This window comes from Heliangelus exortis, chromosome 9, assembly GCF_036169615.1.
Source record: "Heliangelus exortis chromosome 9, bHelExo1.hap1, whole genome shotgun sequence".
NCBI classification, from domain to species: domain Eukaryota; kingdom Metazoa; phylum Chordata; class Aves; order Apodiformes; family Trochilidae; genus Heliangelus; species Heliangelus exortis.
The window spans coordinates 3,141,393-3,162,341 of NC_092430.1; the positions used below are offsets into that span (position 1 = coordinate 3,141,393).

The 20,949-nt window shown below is 39.9% G+C and overlaps 1 protein-coding gene and 1 long non-coding RNA gene across 2 annotated transcripts in view; one reads left to right on the top strand and one right to left on the bottom strand.

Moving 5' to 3' along the window:
* Window positions 1–20,949, bottom strand: part of HS6ST1 (heparan sulfate 6-O-sulfotransferase 1) — a 179,530-nt gene that overhangs the window by 151,125 nt on the left and 7,456 nt on the right. The window lies entirely within an intron of this gene.
* On the top strand, window positions 16,508–17,920 carry LOC139799603 (uncharacterized). The gene is made up of 2 exons (XR_011727368.1): window positions 16,508–16,591; window positions 17,734–17,920. It is a non-coding gene; the product is annotated as an uncharacterized lncRNA (long non-coding RNA).

Below are 20,949 nucleotides of genomic sequence, written 5' to 3' on the forward strand. Positions count from 1 at the left end.
ATGAAAAGATCAAAATGAAACCCAGCCTTTACATATATCATACACCACATAAAGTATTATCAATTATATTCATCTAGTACATATTTTTACTACAAAACAGCACCCCCTCAAAACAGTGAACTTCAAATTGATCATCCCAGGGTTTCTGCTCAGCAAGCAAACATTGCTAAACCAACTCACTCTTGTTGGGAATGGGAAATGAAAAGACTGATAATGAAAATTTTCTAACACAGAGATTGGCAACTCATCAAGAATTATATCCATTGTATGCTCTGGCTGATTTTGTCAAATTAGTTTTAATTTCAATGTTTGCTCAATGTTCCAGTAGACTTTAAACTTTCCTCTGGAGTAAATTCAAAGCAAAAACAAGACAAGCAATGAAAATTCCATGTATCACTAAAAACCTCAACTGCTCCAAAACTACTTTTACAAACCCTGTATTTACCATCTGGATAAGCTTACCACCCCTACTCCCATTTGGCATTACTCTATCTCTTATGGACCAAATCCTACCTCAGACACTTCTTCAGAATTTCAAGTAAAATCTCTATTAAACTCTATTTCAACAGAGCTGCCTGTACAGTATCAGGGTCAGGAAAAACTTCGAGCTCAGCTTTAAACGCCTTACAAGAAAAGACTGAAATTGAGCTGCAGAAAAATTACATGAAAACATAAGCCAGTAAGACCCTACATGAGTATTTAAGAAGTATCTCTACCCTGCAGCTTCCAATCTGCTTTGACAGGAATAAGGAGTTTAGCTTAGGGGCTGGTACTCGCGTTCTCTGCCCTTTCCAGTTTCTCTTTTGTTCTCAGCTCCTACATATGCAGTAAAAGGCAGAAAATATCTCATATGGAATTGATAATGAACCTAGTGGAATACAAATATTTACCACAGGGGAATCAGTCATGCAGTGCTTTTTCCTGCAGGCGATCATATATTCCCAGCAGAGATAACAATTCACATATAAACAAGGTCACAGAGCACTGCTGCTTCTACTCTGAAACTATCAAACTTTCAACTGGAGCAGCTCTAGGAAAAAATATACTCACAGTGCACATGCACAAGTTTGAGCTTCAAGAGGCAATTCCCATGCTTGAAGTAATATCAGCAGATTTAAAATCTCCTTCAGCACTAGTTAAATCCTAAGATACTGCCACCTCTAAGCACTGGGGCTGAAAAGCCAATTTCTATTAGTTTCGGTTCTAACCAAGTCACTGCATGAAAATATCCCATTTGTTTGTACCCCTTCATGCTCTCAATCAGGTACCTAAATGCATTTATTGTTCACCCCATTGCAGCATAAGGTGTCCTGCTATGCCAGCACACTTTGGTCCTTACAGGGGGCAATGACATAGCAGTGACTATTCCTTTCAGCATGGAGCAAGCAACAGTGAAAAGTAGAAACCAATTTAATTTAACAGAAGGGATTCACATCATGGCACGTAGTTGTCCATTAACAGAACAAACCCCTGCCTCCCTCCCTTTCTCCAGTTGGCAATTGCAGCAAATCTTCCATGAAAATACATTTCCTGTAATGTTCTGGTCATGGTTGGCAAGAACTGCAACCCATTTCCATAAAGCCACCATGTGGAAAATTGCCTTGGCTGTTAAAATGGGTTAATGCAAAGGAATTTCTTTTTTTTTTTAATGACAAAGCATCAATCCTTTTTTAAAAGAAAATATATTTCCAGAATATTAACAGGTCACCCAACAGCAATCAGGCAGAGCCCTCAAACTAGAAAGAGAGCAAATCAAGGAGCTTTAAAGAAAATAAGAAGAAAACCACTTCATCCAGGGGCTGATTGAAGTCCATAATGCTTACTAAAACCTCTCAAACTCCTTTCCTGCACTGTGTCTCCATGTAGGAGCAAAACAGATCTCTCTTGAACATTTCCCTCCCTCCAATTCTCAGCTGTGCTGCCCAAGGAGAAGAAACAAAAATCTTATACACAAGGTGAGGACCTGCAGCTTGCACTGGTTGGGGTCTCTTGTCCATCAGTGCCCAAGAGAGAGCTGAAGGAGCTTAGCAGTCTGATTCTGGAAAATCCCTTGAACATGGAAGTGTTCTTAACACTCAAAGCTGACAAATGAGATTGTGGAGAAATTCACAAGTAAATTTTATGTGAGATAAGTCAGAAGGCACCTCTTCTTGGAAAGGGGAGCCCCTCAATGTGCAGGCAGGACTCCAGAGGCACTGATTCATCCCAAAACAGTTTCTAAACTGGTAACTGTAAAGTTGAGGGCAGAGCCCTGCACTGGCACCTGGGTCTGCTTTACAAGTTACACGACCAAATTATCTGCAAAAAGTGAAGCCCTTGGCAGGAGTATTTTTACACATCAAAAACAACAAAATATTATCATTGGGTAAAGTTACTTAAAAAATCTCACAAAGGTTATGCTGAGGGGCTCAAAGTGCAGGGCAGTAGTGGTACTACTGATCCTATCTGCAAAACTGAATATTTAGAGAAAATTTAACAAAACATTCAGTTCTATATAAAAAAAACTGAAAAAACCTGCTGGAGGCTTGGGAATTTCTCAAAATCAAGCCAAAGGTGTCTCAAATTTGCCACTGTAATACAGATATAATAAAAATAAGAATGGTTTTGAAGGTATAAGGCTTCTGTAAGAAGCCCAAAGCTTCACAAAACTAAAATAGATCAGGAAATAGGTCCTAAAAATCTTTAATCCCCATATGCCAGGTCAATATTTGATTACTCTACAAGAAGGAAAGGTAAAGATCATAGCCTTATGAAAGGGTCATCACACCAAGAGAAGGAAAGTAATTTAAATATCTATGATTAAATGACAGAGCATAGAAAAATACAAGTTTGTGAACACAGAAGTTCTCTGAAATATAAACATTTTTGTGATACATTCCTTGTATGACCAAATTCTCGTGGCTCTGGTTCCAGGCTGAAAGCTGTGTTTAAGGCAATAGATCTAGGATTAAAAAAATGAGCTTTCCAAGTTTGTCCTTGTTTGCCCAGGTAAGACTTTTTAGGATGTCAGGTACTGATAGGACATGGGGGAATGGAGTCAAACCAAGAGATTCAGATTAGATATTAGGAAGAAGTTCTTCACCATGAGGGTGGTGAGACAGTGGCATAGGTTGCCCAGAGAGGGGGTGGAAAACCCATCCATTCCTGGAAGTTTTTAAGGCCAAGCTGGACAGGGCTCTGAGCAACCTGATCTGCTGGGAGGTGTCCCTGGCCATGGCAGGGGGTTGGAACTGGATGATATTAAAGGTCCCTTCCAACCCTGGAAATTCCATGATAAAATTAAGAGGTATCTCAACTGTATGAACAAAAAAACTATGTTCCTGTGACTCTTTAAACTTCATTGGTTTCTTTTCTGGAAAGAGAATTCCATTATATTACAACCTTTTTTTTTTTATTTTTGAGAGGCAGCAAGGAAAAGAAACAGCCAAGACAGAACCTGTGTGCAGGTGCACTGCACACACAATCAGAAGGGTGTAGTGATTTGGTACTGTATGTGGTTAAAAGATGCAGATATATTTCAAAGTATAGAAAATGCTGTTAGAAGGGAGCAGGAGAAAATCTACAAAATATTTCTTTCTATATAATCTTGTTTTCTATTCATCACACTATGAAAAAATCTAGCATGTGCAGGGGCAGTGAGCAGCTAAAGTATCTTTGAAGAGAGAAGTCTAACCTTTCCTCCTCATCTGGGCTTCCTGTAACCACTCTCTTAGCTGTCTCCCTGATTTATGACTCCTGGGCTGCCTCTATGATTAAAAGCATGGCAGTTTGTCTTTGCAGTTCTACTTGGGCTGATTATTTTTTGCCTTTCCTCCAGCTTGAGACAAAATCCTGCAGGTGACAGGTCTAAGGGCTCGACACTCATTTCCAAAAGAATGTACCATGAACAGGAAGCTGCCCTATGCTAAGAGGTCTACTCATCTCCTCCCTTCATTTCCACAGTACTACAAAGCTGAAAGATCACTGCCTAAGAGTTTCAGCACACTGTATAATTGTCTAAGAGTTTCAGCACAAACCACTGGGTTTTACTATAACTAGATTCAAATTCTTCTCCATCCAAACTTGAAATTCTCAACTCTTCAGGAATAATTCAACCAAAATCAGAAGGCATTTTTTTGACCCACATTGTCTGCAGACCCCAAGGTAAAAAGAGTCACGGGTTTTGCCTGAGTGACAAAGTAACTTCTAGGTAAAGATTGCCTCCCAGTCATGCTGGCAACTTTGGTGGGGCAGAGAAGCAATTTACTGTGCTCAGCATCACAGTGGTAGAAGAAAAGACACTACAGTTTAATGGCAATGAGGTCCCATGGTATCTGCAAAAAGGAAAAACACCACAGGAACAATAAGGCTCAACCTGAAAAATAATATTCATATAATGCAAGAAACAGCTAGCTCAGAAATCCACATGCATCTCAACAAGCAAGCAACACAATCAGCTGAGTGATGTGAAAACAGCAAGCTGGGAGCTGGGTTTCATGACCACGGCAAGCATTTCTCCCCTCATTTATTTTTATTTGTCCTAGGCAGGACAAATTTTTTTCCTCTAGAAAAATCAGCCCACTGCTCAGCATCCACCCCCTCCCGGGCTTAGCAGGGTCCTGAAGAGCTGTAGAGACTTCTGGTTGAAAAGAAGGCTTCAGTTGTGGAACTTAAAAACTTTTACACTCTGTAAAAAAAGCCTCCAGCTCTGAAGGCATCAGAAGACTGGTATTTAAAGCAGCTTTGCAAACAGTCTGTGCTATATTCCACAAACCTGTGACTTCAAGATTGTCTCTAGCTTACCCTCCAGTGCTCATAAATACCCCCCAAAAAAGTCATGGGAGCAGGTTAAAACTATATTATGTTACAACAGTTGAAGAATTTAAGTCACTTCTTGCCTCCAGTTATGCACACACACTTTTATATGCTGTTACAAACCTGCTGAACTTCTCTCCAAACCCAAAGCATTTTGCAAGAAAGTCTTTGAAATAAGACATTACTTGGTCAACAAAAGTGGTTGTTTAAAAAAATAAAATAAAAAAAAAAAAGCCAAAAAATCTGGCACACGATACACAGTTTCACTGCAACTTTCTAACACAGCCCAAAACTCTGGCAGGACTAATTTCAGTTTGCTCTGAGATAAATCCAGGTTGGATAGCAGAGAGATTACTGTTTCTTAAGAAGCTACTCAAAGTTTTTATTACATTTAGGAAAATACTTACTGTGCAGAATACATTAAGACAATTAGGTGCTTGGGTTCCTGTCTTTCCTGCTCACCCCTGGTGAATCTTTGGAAGCTCTGCAGTTATTGAAGATGAACCTCATTTCCCAGGAGGCTGACAGATCATGCTAAACTTACTACCTGCTGGTTGTTATTTTGTTCTGAACTGCCCTGGAGCTCTGTCAGAGTTTGTCTGTTAGTCCATCACTGGAAAATGCCCTTGTTTCTAAGCAGGAAGCTAAGTGATGCAGCTCACCTCAAGCAAACTGCATTTTCCAGGCTGTAGGTTCAGAATGAAGATGTTTGCACATTTGTTAGAAATATTTGCAAGGCTATAAAGACACCTCTGCATGCAAAGTGCACCCATTTTTGGAGAGTCAAAAAAAGAAAACTACCATGCATGAAAAATTAATACAAGCCTGACTTCATCTTGGCAAATTTTTCTAATGCAGACTGACACAGTGTAATGCACACTTTCTTGTTCAGACGTGTCTGCTAGCTCATGGCTATGAGCTGGCTTAAAATCATCTGCTAAAGATGACAAGAAAAACGTGTTGATGGGGTTTTGGTAGTAGTTTGGGTAAAACAGTGAAGTTACTTACTCCTTCATACACTATGGAATCCTGGAAATCTTCCTTTCAAAGTGGTAGCCAGTACTGATAACTTTGCACAGAGGTGTTTTGGCCATTTCCACTGTGTCCACTGTGCTTCATCAACTTATTCTTCCACCCAGTTTTGCTCCTCTTCCCTCCTGGCCCATCCCCCAGACAACAGACACTAAAAAGGATTTTCCTTTCATTTCACATTTTTTTGTTCAAAACCAAAACTGACAACAATCCTTTGTCATGATATGCCAAAACAATGATACATCTCCTCCCATGACAACTGTTTTTCTTTCCTGTGACTGGATTATTACTGGGTAGCACATGAAATGTTAAAAAAACCCACCATATTTCAACTTTGCCAGGTGCCATGATTGTTATTCTCCATACATTAAAAGATTATTATGAAGTTTAGCTTGTCCTGCAGTGGTAATTTTTTTGCAGTAATAGAATTCACATGTATTTACAGTTCATGCCATTTAATGAACTTATCTTCTGTATTACTTTCTAAAGCAAAATACATTAATTTCAGCAGAAATAGGAATTTCATTACATTTGACTGACAAATTCAGGTCATGTAACTGATTTAATATGTACAGGGCATGCTTCCTTTTCTTTTAACAATCTCCCCTATAGTTATTTTTTCTGCAGAAGCAGAGTGCATTTTGATAGCTCTATTTCTATTTTTCCCCCCACTAATTCTAATTTGAAACCTTAATATAGTACATCTGTTGTTGCAAGAATAAATAAAAGCTAATGTGATTGTGCTGTAGTAACAGCCCTTAGAGCAGTCTAATACCACTCCCAAAAAACCAACCCTTCCCAGACAGGATATTTGACAAACACCAGCACCTCTGAAAAGGTACTGACAATTAGAATAACACTATTTTCTGTACTGACCTGCCCCAAAATCATGCCATCCCTTACATTTCATTTCAGAGTAACTGCCAGAAAGAGACTATTATGGTGTCTTTTTTTCAGTTGTCAGTAAATTATTTCAATTACATATTTTTTGGTTACGTGATTTAATTCTACACCTTTTTCAATAAAGAACCCATACCTAACACAAAGCAAAGGAAGGCTATATCCCTGACTTAGTTCTAACCCCAAATACCTGGTCTCTTACTTCTGCAATCATTTCGAAGTCTGTCTTAAAAGAAAAAAAACAATAAAAAGACAAAAACAAACAAAAACCACACAAAAACCCCCACTTAAAACTGTAACAAATTTAACTATAGGAAACACACAACAGTGGGGCAATAACTTACAGTAGAATCCCTTTAAAACAGCCACACAAACAGTGGCAATTACATCACACAACCTTCCATGCAAACAACAGCTTGGAAAGGAAGCTGACACAACAGCCAAGTACTGAAAAGTTAAAAAAACCCAACATGAAATTTTCACTTCCTCTATATGTGGGTTCAGCATAGGAAAGGACAGAATCAACACATCACATACACTGGGCTCCCTTCTGCTTCTGATTTTTCATGTACCAACCTGAATATCCTCAAAACAGTGGCTACCAATGTTTCAGGGATGAAAAAATTAAGCTTTGGAACTCTGGGGTGAGGAAAAAACGGCAGTAGGAAAAAGGTTTACTGAACAACACTGGACTAGGCTGTTACCTTAGTAAGCTGTTTCTCTTATTACTCTTCAGTTTAAACAAATTAATCACTAAGGTTTTCTTTCTTAATAGAGCTCATATTTTGCTGGTTTTCTAGATAATGAATCAGTGGGGAACAAGGAACATCTCCCTTACATGCGTCAGCTCTTGCTTCACTATTGCTCCCTAACTCCCTTAGAAATAACCACAGATAAGTGTCCTGACTATAGAAATATCCATTTCTAGTCACATACACACACTTTATCCATTTCTTTAGAACACTTTGCTTAAGGCTGGGTACAAAGAGTCCCTCAGTAACCATTGATACAGAGGGGAAATCAGACAGAAGCAGCTTCCATGGCTGATACAGATAGGCCAGCTTCTGGTGATGAGCTGCAAGGTACCCACTTTCAATTATTACATTTTTTCTGCCAGCTTTTTTCTCTTGATCTCCTTCTATTTCATACCCCAACTCATTCCATATTTAATTCTTGGAACTCTTATTTTAAAAGGACCACATTGGTAGTTTATACTCAGCCTCCCTTACACTGACCATTATTGCATTTTAAATACCAAGTGATAAAGCAGATCTCTAAAGGACCATTCAACAAAACAAACATTTTCTTGGCACCTACAAGGCCAAGATCATGGAATTGCACAGAAGTGAAGTTTCATTGTAAAGAATAACAACTGTTCTCTCCCATAAACTAACGCATCTGTCTGGTCAGTAATCTTACACAAAATAAAACAAAATTCCCTTTCAAATCCACTTCCAGCTCAAACACTTTGTTAACAAAGGCAATGAAATCAGTGACCTAATTAAACAGAGGCACTAACACCTACCCCTTTCCCCATCTTTCCCACTGCAGTGTGGGAACTTGAATGAAAAAGCTAGAAAGCACCTTTCTCCTTGATCTTCTAGTTGTAGAAAATCAAATGTCTTAAGAACAAAGTCCTGTAGGAAGATGCAACAGGCAAGGAAGAATCATCTGGGAGTTCTCTATCCTGTCCTTTCATAGAGGAGCTCTCCCAATTTTCCTGTTAACACTGCTCACTAAGAAGGGACATGTCAAAAACCTCAAGGGCTAGCCCAGGGCTTTACTGGAACAGGGAAGACATTTGTCTGTTCCCTTCCAAGTCACCTAACATAAAAATAAGCAGTATTTTACACTTTCATACATAAAATTGATTGACAAAAGACAGACCAGACAATAAAAAGTAGCAACTCCAGAGAGCAAAAAGGAAAAGAAAATTAAAACAAGGAAAGGGAACCAAAAAATGATGTCTCCAGAATTTTCAATTATTAAGGGCTTGGCCCTGTGAGATATTCTGCAGTCTTCCAAGGCAAGAGAAAACATGAGCTTACAGTGATTTTAGTCCAAACCTATTCTCAGTAGAAAAGCTGCATGAAAACATAACACCAAGTTAAACTGCATATTTTATTATAGTCTATGAATAATAAGAAAACTGTAGTAAAAATACAAATTATATCATTCCTTGCAGATCATTACTGAAGCATCTGTTGCCAAACTGCAAATACTCCAGAATGCCACTTGAAAGTAAGGACAGGAGCAGCTTAGGACAATTGTAACCCACTGTTCTCAACCATTAACTTGAAAAAAGTGCCCACTTTAAGTCCATCTCATATCTCTTTTTTAAAAAAATTGTCACTTTATTGGCATTACAAAACCATACTTCGAAGCTCTACCAATTTCTTCTACATTGGACTTGTAACTTTCTAAGAAATTATGATGAAACACATTACTTTTTATCATTATTTGCAAATACAATAAGAAAGTGAAAGAAGCCCAAACTTTATCTCTGTAAAACTAAATAACCATCACAGCCTCTGCCACTAGAATTTTTTGTCATACCCTATTTGTTGTACCACAGAACAGAAAGATCATTTTGACCTAATTAACAATCCATAAAGTCTTTGAGACATCAGGTCAATTTCTGATAGGGAATTTTGCCTTTCGTTCCTCTTCACAAACAAAATGCCACTGCTCACGATGTCACAAATTAATCCCCAAGCCTTGGGGATATTTTTACTCCAGGAGCCTTGCTTCCCTGCTTCCAAGAGCAGACAAATGGAGCTCAGAAGCACAGGGGCCCAGGACCCAGCATGCAGTCTCAGGATGCTTTGAGAGCAACCCCCTTGCCTCAGATTTTTCAAATGAGACAGAAAACACACAATTACTTTAATTTTGCTCACTATTGCCTTGTTTTGATCGGTGGAGAAAGGAAGCACACAATGCTTAATAAAATGAGGAAAAGACACTGTTTAAAAGGGAACCATTGACTGTTTAAAAGATTGTCAATGACACAGGCTTGGAAAATACTTGCTCCCAGCCAAAGCCCAGATTCTGCCTACGAGTAGTAGGAAAATCTTCCCACTGGACCATACAGAAGGTGACAACATCCACAGGAGAAAATTTAATCCTATCTTATAGAGCTATTTACCACTCTTGGGTCTATCTCACCAAAGCACTCATGGCCTGGATCATCTCCTGCATAATTTGTTCAAGACTTTGAATGAGGCTTTCTGCTTCTGTTCTTTCCAGGAGGGAACTTGTAGATGTTTTAACTCATTTCACAGTCTGCATATATTCACTCATTTGGTTATCGAAATATAAGCCCAGGGCAATATAATTTGGTTCCACTTGACAACAAATGAGCAGATTACATTTAAAACAAGACATGGTTGCAGGCACAAAAGGCTGCTGCTTCTACTAGGAAAGCTCTTCCTACTGCTCCCTCCTTGCCTTTTTCAGGACCTTTAGTCTTTTACAAGCAAAGAGTGAACAACATACTAGGAAAGATGAGAAAAGCTGCTCGTTCCTCATTTAGACATAATTTTATATATATCTACATGCACAGCCTATAATGCACCTGTTTTGCTTTTTATGACTGAGAAATAAAAATAAATGTAGTGGGTTTTTACTGTGTACTTGCATTGATCACTGGATGTCATAAAATACTTTGCTAGGCACAGCTTTGGAAAAATCAGTGACTAGGCAGGAGCAAGTTGTGCAGCTCCATGGTGCCAGGCAATGGTGCTTCCTGTTGCATCCTAAACTAGAGGGCAGAAAAGGATGGCTCCAGAATTGAAATCCTTGAAACTTACACTGGGCCAAACAGATTTTAGTGTGAAAATAAACCCCTTAACACATGTCTAGTGGGAAAAGCAGTGTAGGGATCAGGTTTGCTCTACAGTAATGTCCCACACAAGCCCTGTAGAATGACCTTTTTATGAGGGTGATGTTACAACCAGCAGCAATAGGAGTATCTGAAAGTAGGAGAGTAGCACTGAAAAATGAAAATGTGTAATACAGGGAAGGACAGAAACAAGTTTCAAGAGAAGATAGGCAGCAAATCTTAATTCTCAGCTGGCAGATTACCCATAGAAAAGACACCAAGGCCTTTAGATATGTTGGAATGAATTATACATTGGAATGAATTACTCTATTTATCCTGATAGGTTTATCTGTAGTCCTTACATGTAAGGTTCAAACAGCACTTAAACAGGTCCTGCATTTTGGTCAAAACACCCTCAGCCAACACTCCAGGCCTGGGGAAGAGTGGCTGGGATGCCTACCAGTTGAAGAGGACATGAGGGTGCTGCTCAACAGGAGCCAAACAGGAGCACACGTGTGCCCAGGTGGCAAAAAACACCAACAGCATCCTGGCTGCACCAGGAACAGTGTGGGCAGCAGGACCAGGGCAGGGATTGTGCCCTGTACTCTGCACTGCTAAGGCCACACACCAAGTACAGTGTTCAGTTCAATTACAGTGTTCAGTTCACTACAAGAACTCCTGGAGTTTGTCCGGAGAAGGTTGTAGTGAGGGGGGTGTTGGCTGATTCTCACAATCAACAGGACTAGAGGAAATGGCCTGAAGTTATACCATGAGAGGTTTAGATTAATATTAAGAATTTGTTCACTGAAAGAATAATCAGGCACTGGAACAGGCTGCCCAGGGAGGTGGTGGAGTCACCATACCTGGAGGTATTAAAAACCCCATGTAGATATGGCACTTCCAGACATGCTTTAGTGGGTATGGTAATGTTTTCTGGGTTGATACTTGAAGGTGTTTTTCCAGCCATAGGATTCTGTAAATCCCAAGTCTGCATTTCTTGTTAACAACCTGGTAAGAATGGAGATAAATACATATAACTGAGAAGTAGTCAAGTCCAGATTCAAATTTATAGGATTCCTGCCAATTTAATTTGAGGTACCTTTGAAGATGTTTGTACCCTTGGGGTTCTGAAAGGCCAACAGACACCAGGAGAACAGCAGTAGAATATGAATATTATCACAGCACTGGTGATGCTTTCTATGCATAGTTTGAACCTCTTATGGATGAAAGCATGGAGAAAAGCATCAGAACAATACAAGTCATTACATGCATATCTATTAAAAAAAAAAACCTCACACAGTGGATGCTATAATCAATGCTGCAATTACTTCAGTTCAGTCCAGTACATGGCACAGAACATCCAAATCCTTGTGGAAAAAGGAGATCCCTGCACGTCCAAGTAGACTGTGCTGGAGTTGAAAATGGTGCTCTATTTTGTTTCCACATCCATGCTCTCACTCTGCAAATGCTGACTGTTCTCTTGAAATGTCAGTGCATGGGGCAAGAGGCAACAATCAGCAAGCATACAGATCTGCTGTCACCACTCAAGCTCCTTGCCAACATAATTAAATTGGGCCATTATAGATTCTTGGGACAAAGTTTCTAATAAAGCACTTCCTGCCTCATTTCCTGCCAAAATTTAGACATGCAAGTGAACATTCTGCAGTAATTCCTAAGTGCTTTGGGGCATGGCATAAAACTTTTCATTCTTTTCTTTTTTTGCATCACTGGTGTTGGTTAAGTCAAGGGAAGTGTTTAGCTCTGGAACGACAAACACAACTCCAACATCTGGTCTTTTGAAGAAGAGGAAAATGAAATAAAAGAATAAACTATGTTCTTTTACTGTATCCCTACAAATTCCTCAACTAAATAGAAAAGCAAGAATCTTTCTTGCTACTGAGAGCACTGAACTCCTCAAGTCTGCAAGACACCCTTGTTGTTTCCTGCCAAGGATTGCCTGAACACAAAAATAGATAGAGCTACTGAACCTGATCACACTAAACTTTATGCCTCTATACTATAACACAGTAGGGCTAGAGAGCTTATAAATTGGGCAGTGGTCTGCTCAGGTACAGCAATTCTCAAAGATCATCCAGGGACAAGAAGGATTTGCCTAAGAATCATTGTTCTAAATATGCTTTTTCAGAATCTCTAGCACATACGTGGTGCCTGTCAAACTTCCCACAATCTTTATCTCCCACACCCCTCTCTTCATGGAAGCAGAAAGTGGGATGTGGACTAGTCAATCCCAAGAAACAACCTGTCTGAGACTGCAACTTGCAAATTAACTGAATTACAGTGCAACCTAATTCAAAGCCATGTGAGATTAAGCCAGAAAAATCCTGAAGGCAAATAGAGAGTCTTGGCCAGTGAACTAAGTTATCTTTCAGTGTCCTTCTACTGCCTTCCTTTTCTACCAGGTTGCCACAGAAGGACATAAAAATATTTAATTGCACTGGAGCTTGTCTTGTTGCCAGTGAAACCAACTGCTCTGAGCTACAAGTGTGCACGAACAGTCCAACCCTTATTCCTGTCAGCAACACGAGTCCCTGCCCACTCCAGATGAGATCAATGCTGCAAGAGCTCTCTTGGCCATGACACCTGATCTCTTGACAGCTGGATGAGCCACAGAACTGGAAACCAAGCCCAGCAGCATACCTCTCCCAAGACTGTGAACCACAACTGTTACCCATGCTTGAATTTCACTACTGAATCGTTGAAACTAAACCCAGACTTTTCTCATAAGTGGCTAAGAATCCTATGACAGGTTCACTTTGTTCTCTGGCTTCCAGCCAAATAAACCGATTCCATTTTCCTCAGATGGAGTTATCTAAGTGTCTGCATTTACAATTATTTTTTCCTGATAGAAAAGAACAAAGAAGAAAAGGAAAGTGGCACCAAATGGTTAATATAAAAAAAAATTAAAAATTCAAAGGATGTTTCTTCCAGTGTGTTAGAAAACCGAGTTTTCTTGGCCCACTTGCATGTGGGCTCTGTACAACATTTGTACTCAAACTCCTGACATTGAAATGGCACAGTTTCTGCCTCTGGTAAAAACTGCTGTACCCAGGAAAAGAAACAGGAAATAGTTTTGTGCCAAGAATATGGCAGAAACATTCACTAACCTTCCCCTCCGTGGCAAGCAACCAGCTGCAGTATTGTAGTTCCTTTCAATCCAAACACAACAGGTTTCACATCATATCTGAAGGTGCTATCATGTAAATTTACAGCATGCCATGTATGCCATAAAACCCGTGGGCCTGAAGTCACTTACCCACTTCCACTGAGGCTAAAACACTGCACCTTGGCAAGCATCAGACAGGCTGAGCAGAGCAAAGACCTCCAGGAACCCACACCCTCACCTTGGATTGACTTGCTGCTGGACAGCCCATACTGCAGAGGACACCTCCCTTCTCCCAAACATTGGAGAGATATAAACAGGATATAAATTAGATATAAACAGGAACCAAAAATACAGAACTACACAAAAGCTAAGAAAGCTAAATTCCATATTTAAAGTCCAGGATTCTGTTTAGTTCTGGTTCTAATTCAGTGTCTCTCTTCTTCCTCCCAAGTGACCTCAGAAAGTGGCTCCTGTCTCCTGGGCCTCCTTGTAAGTAACCCTTTGTATAAAAACTTCTTTTAGAGCTGTATAGTGAGTGACATTACAAAGGAAGGGAAAAATAAGAGCATCCAGTATCTGTCCAAGCTACTGAAGTGATTCTTGCTGTGACTATGTTCAAAAGTCTCATACCTAAGGCCAGACTTCTACTCTCCATTTTGTGTGCCTTTTAGGCAACTTTTCTAACATAAGTTAAACATTTTCGTTCCTTGCGTCCGGGGCTCACTAGGATACAAGTTTGGATACTCCTGGTTTCACAGAATTAAAGTGAGATGATTCATGGGGGTCAGGATTTCAGTTCTGAGGCTGTTTGTCAGATATTCTCCAGCAGCCATGACATAGTCTGCACCTGTGTCCTATTCTACCAATGCTATTTTACTTAGAAGAGAGCAGAAGAGAACTCTGGCATGATAGAGAGGCTAGGTATTAAAATCAGAAATCCCCTCAGGAAGCCACAAGTCATCATCAATGGTTCACATAGCTCAGTTCCTTCACTTAACTAAATCTTACAGGCTGAACCAAGACTGCCAAAAAAAGAGGTCTGTTTAGGGCTATAGAGAGAGTTGCATTTCAGCCATGGAAGAGCTACACTGAAAGTAATGACTGGATGGATATGAGCTTTGAGCACATCAAGCTTGTTCTGCATTGACCTAGGGACCTGGGGCAAAAACTTTCAGATCCCTCTTTACATAACCTCAAGGCACTGGTCTCATTTCATCCCTAACCAAGCACACAGCACCTAAAAGTGCCATTCTCATGCTTGTACTTCTCCCTTATCCTGTAAGGACTGAGCCATGTTCTGAACAAAATGAAGAACTAATTTCTTAAAACTTGCCTGCTGCTTTCCCATACAGGCTTGGAGGTGTGATTTAAAAGCACAGATCAGAAGCATGGGAACTTTTACAGAGTTTTAAATGGAGCTTAAACAACTAGACCTTTGTTTCATCAAGCAGGGTACAAAAAATGTAACATGTATTGTAGCTAGTTCTAGCTTCAGCCATTAGCCACTTCTAAATTAGATATAAGTAGGAAGGGGGAAGAAAGGCCAATAAACAGAGTAAATTGTTATAACCAGCTCCTACTCCGAGTTCCCTCACCACTATAAACACCTGCTTAATTATTTTTGAGAGCATGAGACTCGTATTCTTAATTGCAGAAATCCACCAAGATTCAGAGCTCCTCCTCACACCCAGTAACTGGGTTTGTTTGAAAGGAGGATTACTCTGATTTACCCTGTGGGAAGTTAATGCCCACTCATTTCCTCCTTGTATTCTCTCCTCACTGACCTCAGAGTAACCACTTCACATGGAACCCAGTGTTGCTTTTCAAAACAGGGATATTCCAACAGTATCCACTATATAGCAAATCCTGAAATCCCTAGGAACGTAATAACTGACACTTCTGGAAATCACTAGCTCTGTGTGTCATCTATAATAGGGGTTTATTTGCACCAATTACAAAATTTTCAGAATAATCTGAGATGTCACGGTTCATACAGATAAAGAAACCTGCTTGAGTTTAATCCACCTATTTTAACTTGATTTGGTTTCACCTTTCCCAAACATCCCAACACAAACACATGCTCCCATGAAAAGACATAGCAAAGAGCCATCTAAATTCTTTGCTATATAAGTAATTCTATTGATTTAAGAGAAAACTGTTCTCAGATTGTTTCTGGACAAGGCAAGAGTCTCTAAATCCCACTTTACAACAATAGTATAGTTGACAAATATAAATGTTCTTTGTGTTCTCATGAACAGTTATTCCAGATTTGAGACTGGCCAGGCTTCAATCCAGAAAACAGACTTTTCATGACAACCCTCAAATAACTTGAAGAACATCCTACTTAGGAAATGGGTGGGTTCATCCTGCCTGAAGTATTTGGCAGACCAGCCATCCCACACACCCCAAATGTTCCAAGAATCCATCCTTCAATTTCTTCAACATTTCCAGCTGGGTGTTTCTCTAACAACCAGTGCTTTATCACAGCCAGTCTGTATCCATGCAGCAGACAGGAGAAACTATTGATCACCCAGCAATGTTTATAAACTGCAGCTGCACCCTTCCTATGGTGATTTATACTGTAATAATAGTCCAACTACACCTCAAGTGTCAAGTCCTCATCCTCCAACACTCGCTAGAAGCACAAGGAAGAAATCGCTCTCATCACAAAAGCCTTTCAAGAGAAAGCCCCAGGGGGAAGTTATTTCCAAATGGAAGTAGCCATGCTGTGGGATAGTCTGCAGGAAGATTTATTTCTGCATTTGTTTCATGACTTTAGAACGCAGCATCTGATTGAGTGACAGGAGATGGCACAGTTACCTTATTACCCAGCCCAAGCCAAGCTCACCCCTTCTGCAGGTGCTAAGGCAGGGAAGACACCAATGAATAATCTCCCCTGTGGCAAGGCACGAGCTACTAGTGTAAGTACAAGGATAAGCACTCAACAAATACACTTTGTGACCATAAGTTTGGTGTCCTAGCACGTCCCATGGCAAGCAGAATAACCTTTGCCTCTGTTTCCATCTTTATAAAAAGAACACACAATATTCCAGCTCAGCATGGCATTGGGATTAACTGTAGGGGAATTTTAGGAAGCCCAGCTTGTACACATACACATCCCATGCATATGCTCTTCAAGAGCAACAGCCCTTAGATACCTTTGCTAGGTAATAACTTTGTCACCTGTGGTTTCAAGACTGGGAAACTAATGTGATGCAGACACTCATCTATTTTTGTGTGATCTATTTCAAAAGAGCTCCAAGGGCACGATACAGGGTACAGATAAAACCCCTAGTGTTAAAATACTTCAGGTCAGGTGGCATGTAGCACTTTCCCTGGATATGAAAAGTAGGCAAAGTTCTCTGCTACCTGTTAGAGACAATGCCTGGCTAGTCATAAATACAAACTGGTACTGAGGTTTAGCAAGTATCTTCCCTTTTTTAGGCAATAAAGAAGTTTGCTGCTTGGTGCTGCTGCCTTCCACTGGGCCAGTCACAAAGGAGAAGTTCTTTTGAGGACTTTGGTGTCAGAGGGTGGTTCCCCCAGGCACCAGGAGAGAATCAACCCTTGCCCCTGGGAGCCCAACTGTTTGGGAGGAACATAAAACCTGTGCTGAACAGTTACAAAAGCCAGCACCCCACCACAGGCATGGATCATTTTACAGCTTAGCAACATAAAAGCTGGCTGTGCAAATAGTGTGCATAACCTCGGCTCAGCACTGTCAAACAGACAGAGAAACCTGCCTGAGCAAGCTAGGACAGACAGCCAAGTTCAGAACAGTTTCTACTGGCTTCCCTGAAGTACCTAATAATATGGGCAACAATCCAGTTTTTATAACACACAACTTCCACACCCTTGGCTGGGCCTTTCTGTTGGTTGGAAATGGGATGGACAATTTCCTCCTGTTTCCCATCTGGTGAAATCCTATTAGAGTAAACAAAACTCTTTTCACCAACCAGTTTCAAAGCTTTTGACAGAACAAGTGTACTTCTCCAGCTAACAATTCCTATTATTATAAGCACTGTGGAAACATTGCAGCTGACCACAGAATATTTCTTCCCAGGAACTGCTGGGTTAATACTTAGATAAGAACTGGCAGTGTGAGCAGAATCCAGGGAAACCTTAAGCAATGTTTCTGAGAAAAGCTCTACGAAGACCTGAGAGATACAAACACCTGACCAATGAAAGGGCCTATGAAAGGGACATGACTTCAACCTTTGCTTAAGGACATTAATGGACATGCAAAGCCACCTCCAGGCAGCAAGGATGTGTCATTCTTTGCCTTCATGCAACAAACACCACGTTTGGCCACACTGATCCACTCATCAGGCTGCCAGCTTATCACACAGGAACCTGTTTCCTGAACTGAGAACACTGAAAGGGCTGTGAAAAACTTCTATATCATAGTCACCTCATGGGAAGCCATTTCAAAGCATTAATTCTGATTTTTTTTTTTTTGCTTCCTGTCTTGAGCTTTGATGGGGCTTTTAGGGTTTACACCTTCCTTTAATGCATTGCTACATGACAGAAGCTGCTATAAGCAGCATGTTGCAGCACAGAAAACCTTCAGAGCAGCTGAAGGCAACCTTTTCAGTTGTCTCAAGGCAGCCACAACACCAAGGAAAAAGTGAAAGAACTACACAGAACTTGCCAATTTTTCTTCCAAGGAGTTGTCTAAATCATGTTATAAAAATATATTCTTAGCAGTTGCCAGTTAAAGTTCTAAATATGTTTTACAAGCCAGGGGCAAATGCCTTTAAATTTACTAAACTGGCTGTCTCACATACTTAATTTATTCACATTACACTTCTTAAAAGATTTTTCTTGCGTATCATAGTCTAATATTATTCTCTCCATCCCTGAATGTGTTTAAAAATTGTCTGGATGTGACACCTGGGGACATGGTTTCGTGATGGGTCATGAGAAACAGGGTACGAGTGTTAGAACAAGGCTGAACTCAATGATCTTGAAGGTCTTTTCCAGCCTGAGCAGTTCTATGATTACTCCTTTCAACAATCACAGTTTCAGCATTCCTACAAAAGTCCCAAGGCAAAGAAACTGGGGGAACAAAAGGCAAGAAATTAAAACTGTATCTTCACTAACACCGAAGACTTGATGGTTACTTAAAAGAAAGCTTTACTGCTAACTAAGAAGCCATCTAATACCTGAAAATCCTCATTTCCTCATGATTACCTGTAGACTGATTATCTCATTTTTCTTCCTGTCCCCATCATCAGATGCTCCTTTTACAATCAGAAATGAAGTACAACTCCTCCTGCCTTTTCCAACCAGAGCTACAACTCCTGTCACTGAACAACTTCCTGATACTCCTTGTAAAATGAGTCCTCATGACATAGGAGAGAACCCAAATTCATACTGAGAGTATTGTGAGGGCTTCTTGACATACCCAAGTCACAAGTAAGAGATCACCTATAGTTAAGCTCTCTCTCAGTAGAAACAGTCACTGGCTGTGCTGTATTTTTAAATCAAAACTCATGTACTGTTTGGCGATTTTTATAATTTCAATATTTGAAGGTGGAATTTTCCTACAAAAAGGAAAATTATGCTCTCATATAAATTGCTAGTCTCATATAAACTTCTAGTGCACTTGTCTGCTTGGAGCCTGTCTGAATTCCAAACACTCAGGGTTGAAAATTGGTATTAAATATACTATTAAAGTATAACTGCTGAAAACAGTAATAGGCTAATTATGATCTTCCACAGGGGGATGGCAAATAAAGGTTGTGCAGATACTGTGAAGAAATAATACAGACAAAAGTCTGTTTGCAAAGTACAAGAAAAAAAAATCCTGGAACAATATTGAATCATTACTGTTCAGCATAATATGACCTTTCAAAAATCAAAGCAACAGCAGGAATCCTGACATGTAACAATATGGCTGTTAAAAATACAGGACAATAATGGTGAAATTAATGGTGAAGTCTTTGGACAGGTCTAAGGCTCTACAGGCTATGTACACAACAGAAAGATGCCATAATTTTTAAATGTTTATGGCAATTTGGTCAAATAAATCAAAGGAAAACTCCAGGGCAAAAAAAGGCTCAAGAGGATGTATTTTGGATGTGTTGCAAGTAAGAACACAAACCACAACAGTATAATCAGTAACAGAAACTCCACTTAGATGCTTGAAACAAGAAGTTCCAGTTTTGTCCCCCTAGAAAAGATGCAAGGCATGTCCTTACTGAAAGGGTTCCCCATGCATATATACTGGCTTTCCTGTGCAGTATAAAAGGGATGAAGTATTTCCCTTAATGAGGCTTTTCATCTAAATGACCCCTACTGTACTTGCTTCAGCAGGCAGGATAGATAAATCCGTGCAATCTTGCTCCTTGCAGAACTACCCGAGTCCCATCTGTCTTTTCCATTCCAAAGACAAAAAAAAAAGGTAGAGGTGGCAAGAAAGAGAAGAGAAAGAGGCAAAGAAGAGAAAAATGTAATCCATTCTTTTATGGTTGAAGGCATGCTAACAGAAGGGATGCTCGATCAATTATGAGTATATTCTATGATTCTCATGCTCCTTATTCTTTCCCCATCTCCAGTAGAAAAGCAAAGCCTGCCAGAAAACCCATGAGTCAGAATGCTGCTTCTGTTTCTCTTAGCTATGAGGCACTGATTTTTTTCTCCCAGAGCTTTGATAGAGGGTCACAGGTATCCCAACTAAAATCACTACTGAGGGCAAGGGGGTCACAATAGGAAGAGCTGTTAGTTTAAACCAAATCAATCCTGGTTTTGCAGTATTTGTTTGGACAATGACATTTTCTGAGAGTTCAGAGAGGAAAAAATACATTAGAATATTTTTTATTTTAGGCTGTTTAAGTTTTTCTTAAACAATGCATGCTCTTCACAAAATCTTCTTTCAAAAGCCCCTGACTATTTCCCAGTAATCAGATATCTTATCCACATCTGTGCCTAAGTAACACAAGAACCAAAGCTAAAATGTAGATTAATTCCAATATGTGGAAGGAGTTTTTAGAAGGAAAGACATCTACTTTAGCATTTGTCCACAAAGCAGGCCTCTTTCAACATCCCTGAAATTAGACAGTGAAAACTCAGCAGGCATTTTGAAACTCTAAGCAATGCTATTTGGCCAGAAAACCAATAAATCTACAAGATCAACATTAACCAAAAAGGAAACTCGGTGTATTTTAAAAATAAAAAAGCAAAAGTGGCTCAGGAAGCTCAGAGCCCTCCCCCCTCACACAGAAGAGCTCCATAAAAGGAACAGTAATATTTCAGTCTGTGGTGAGTTGTAATCAAA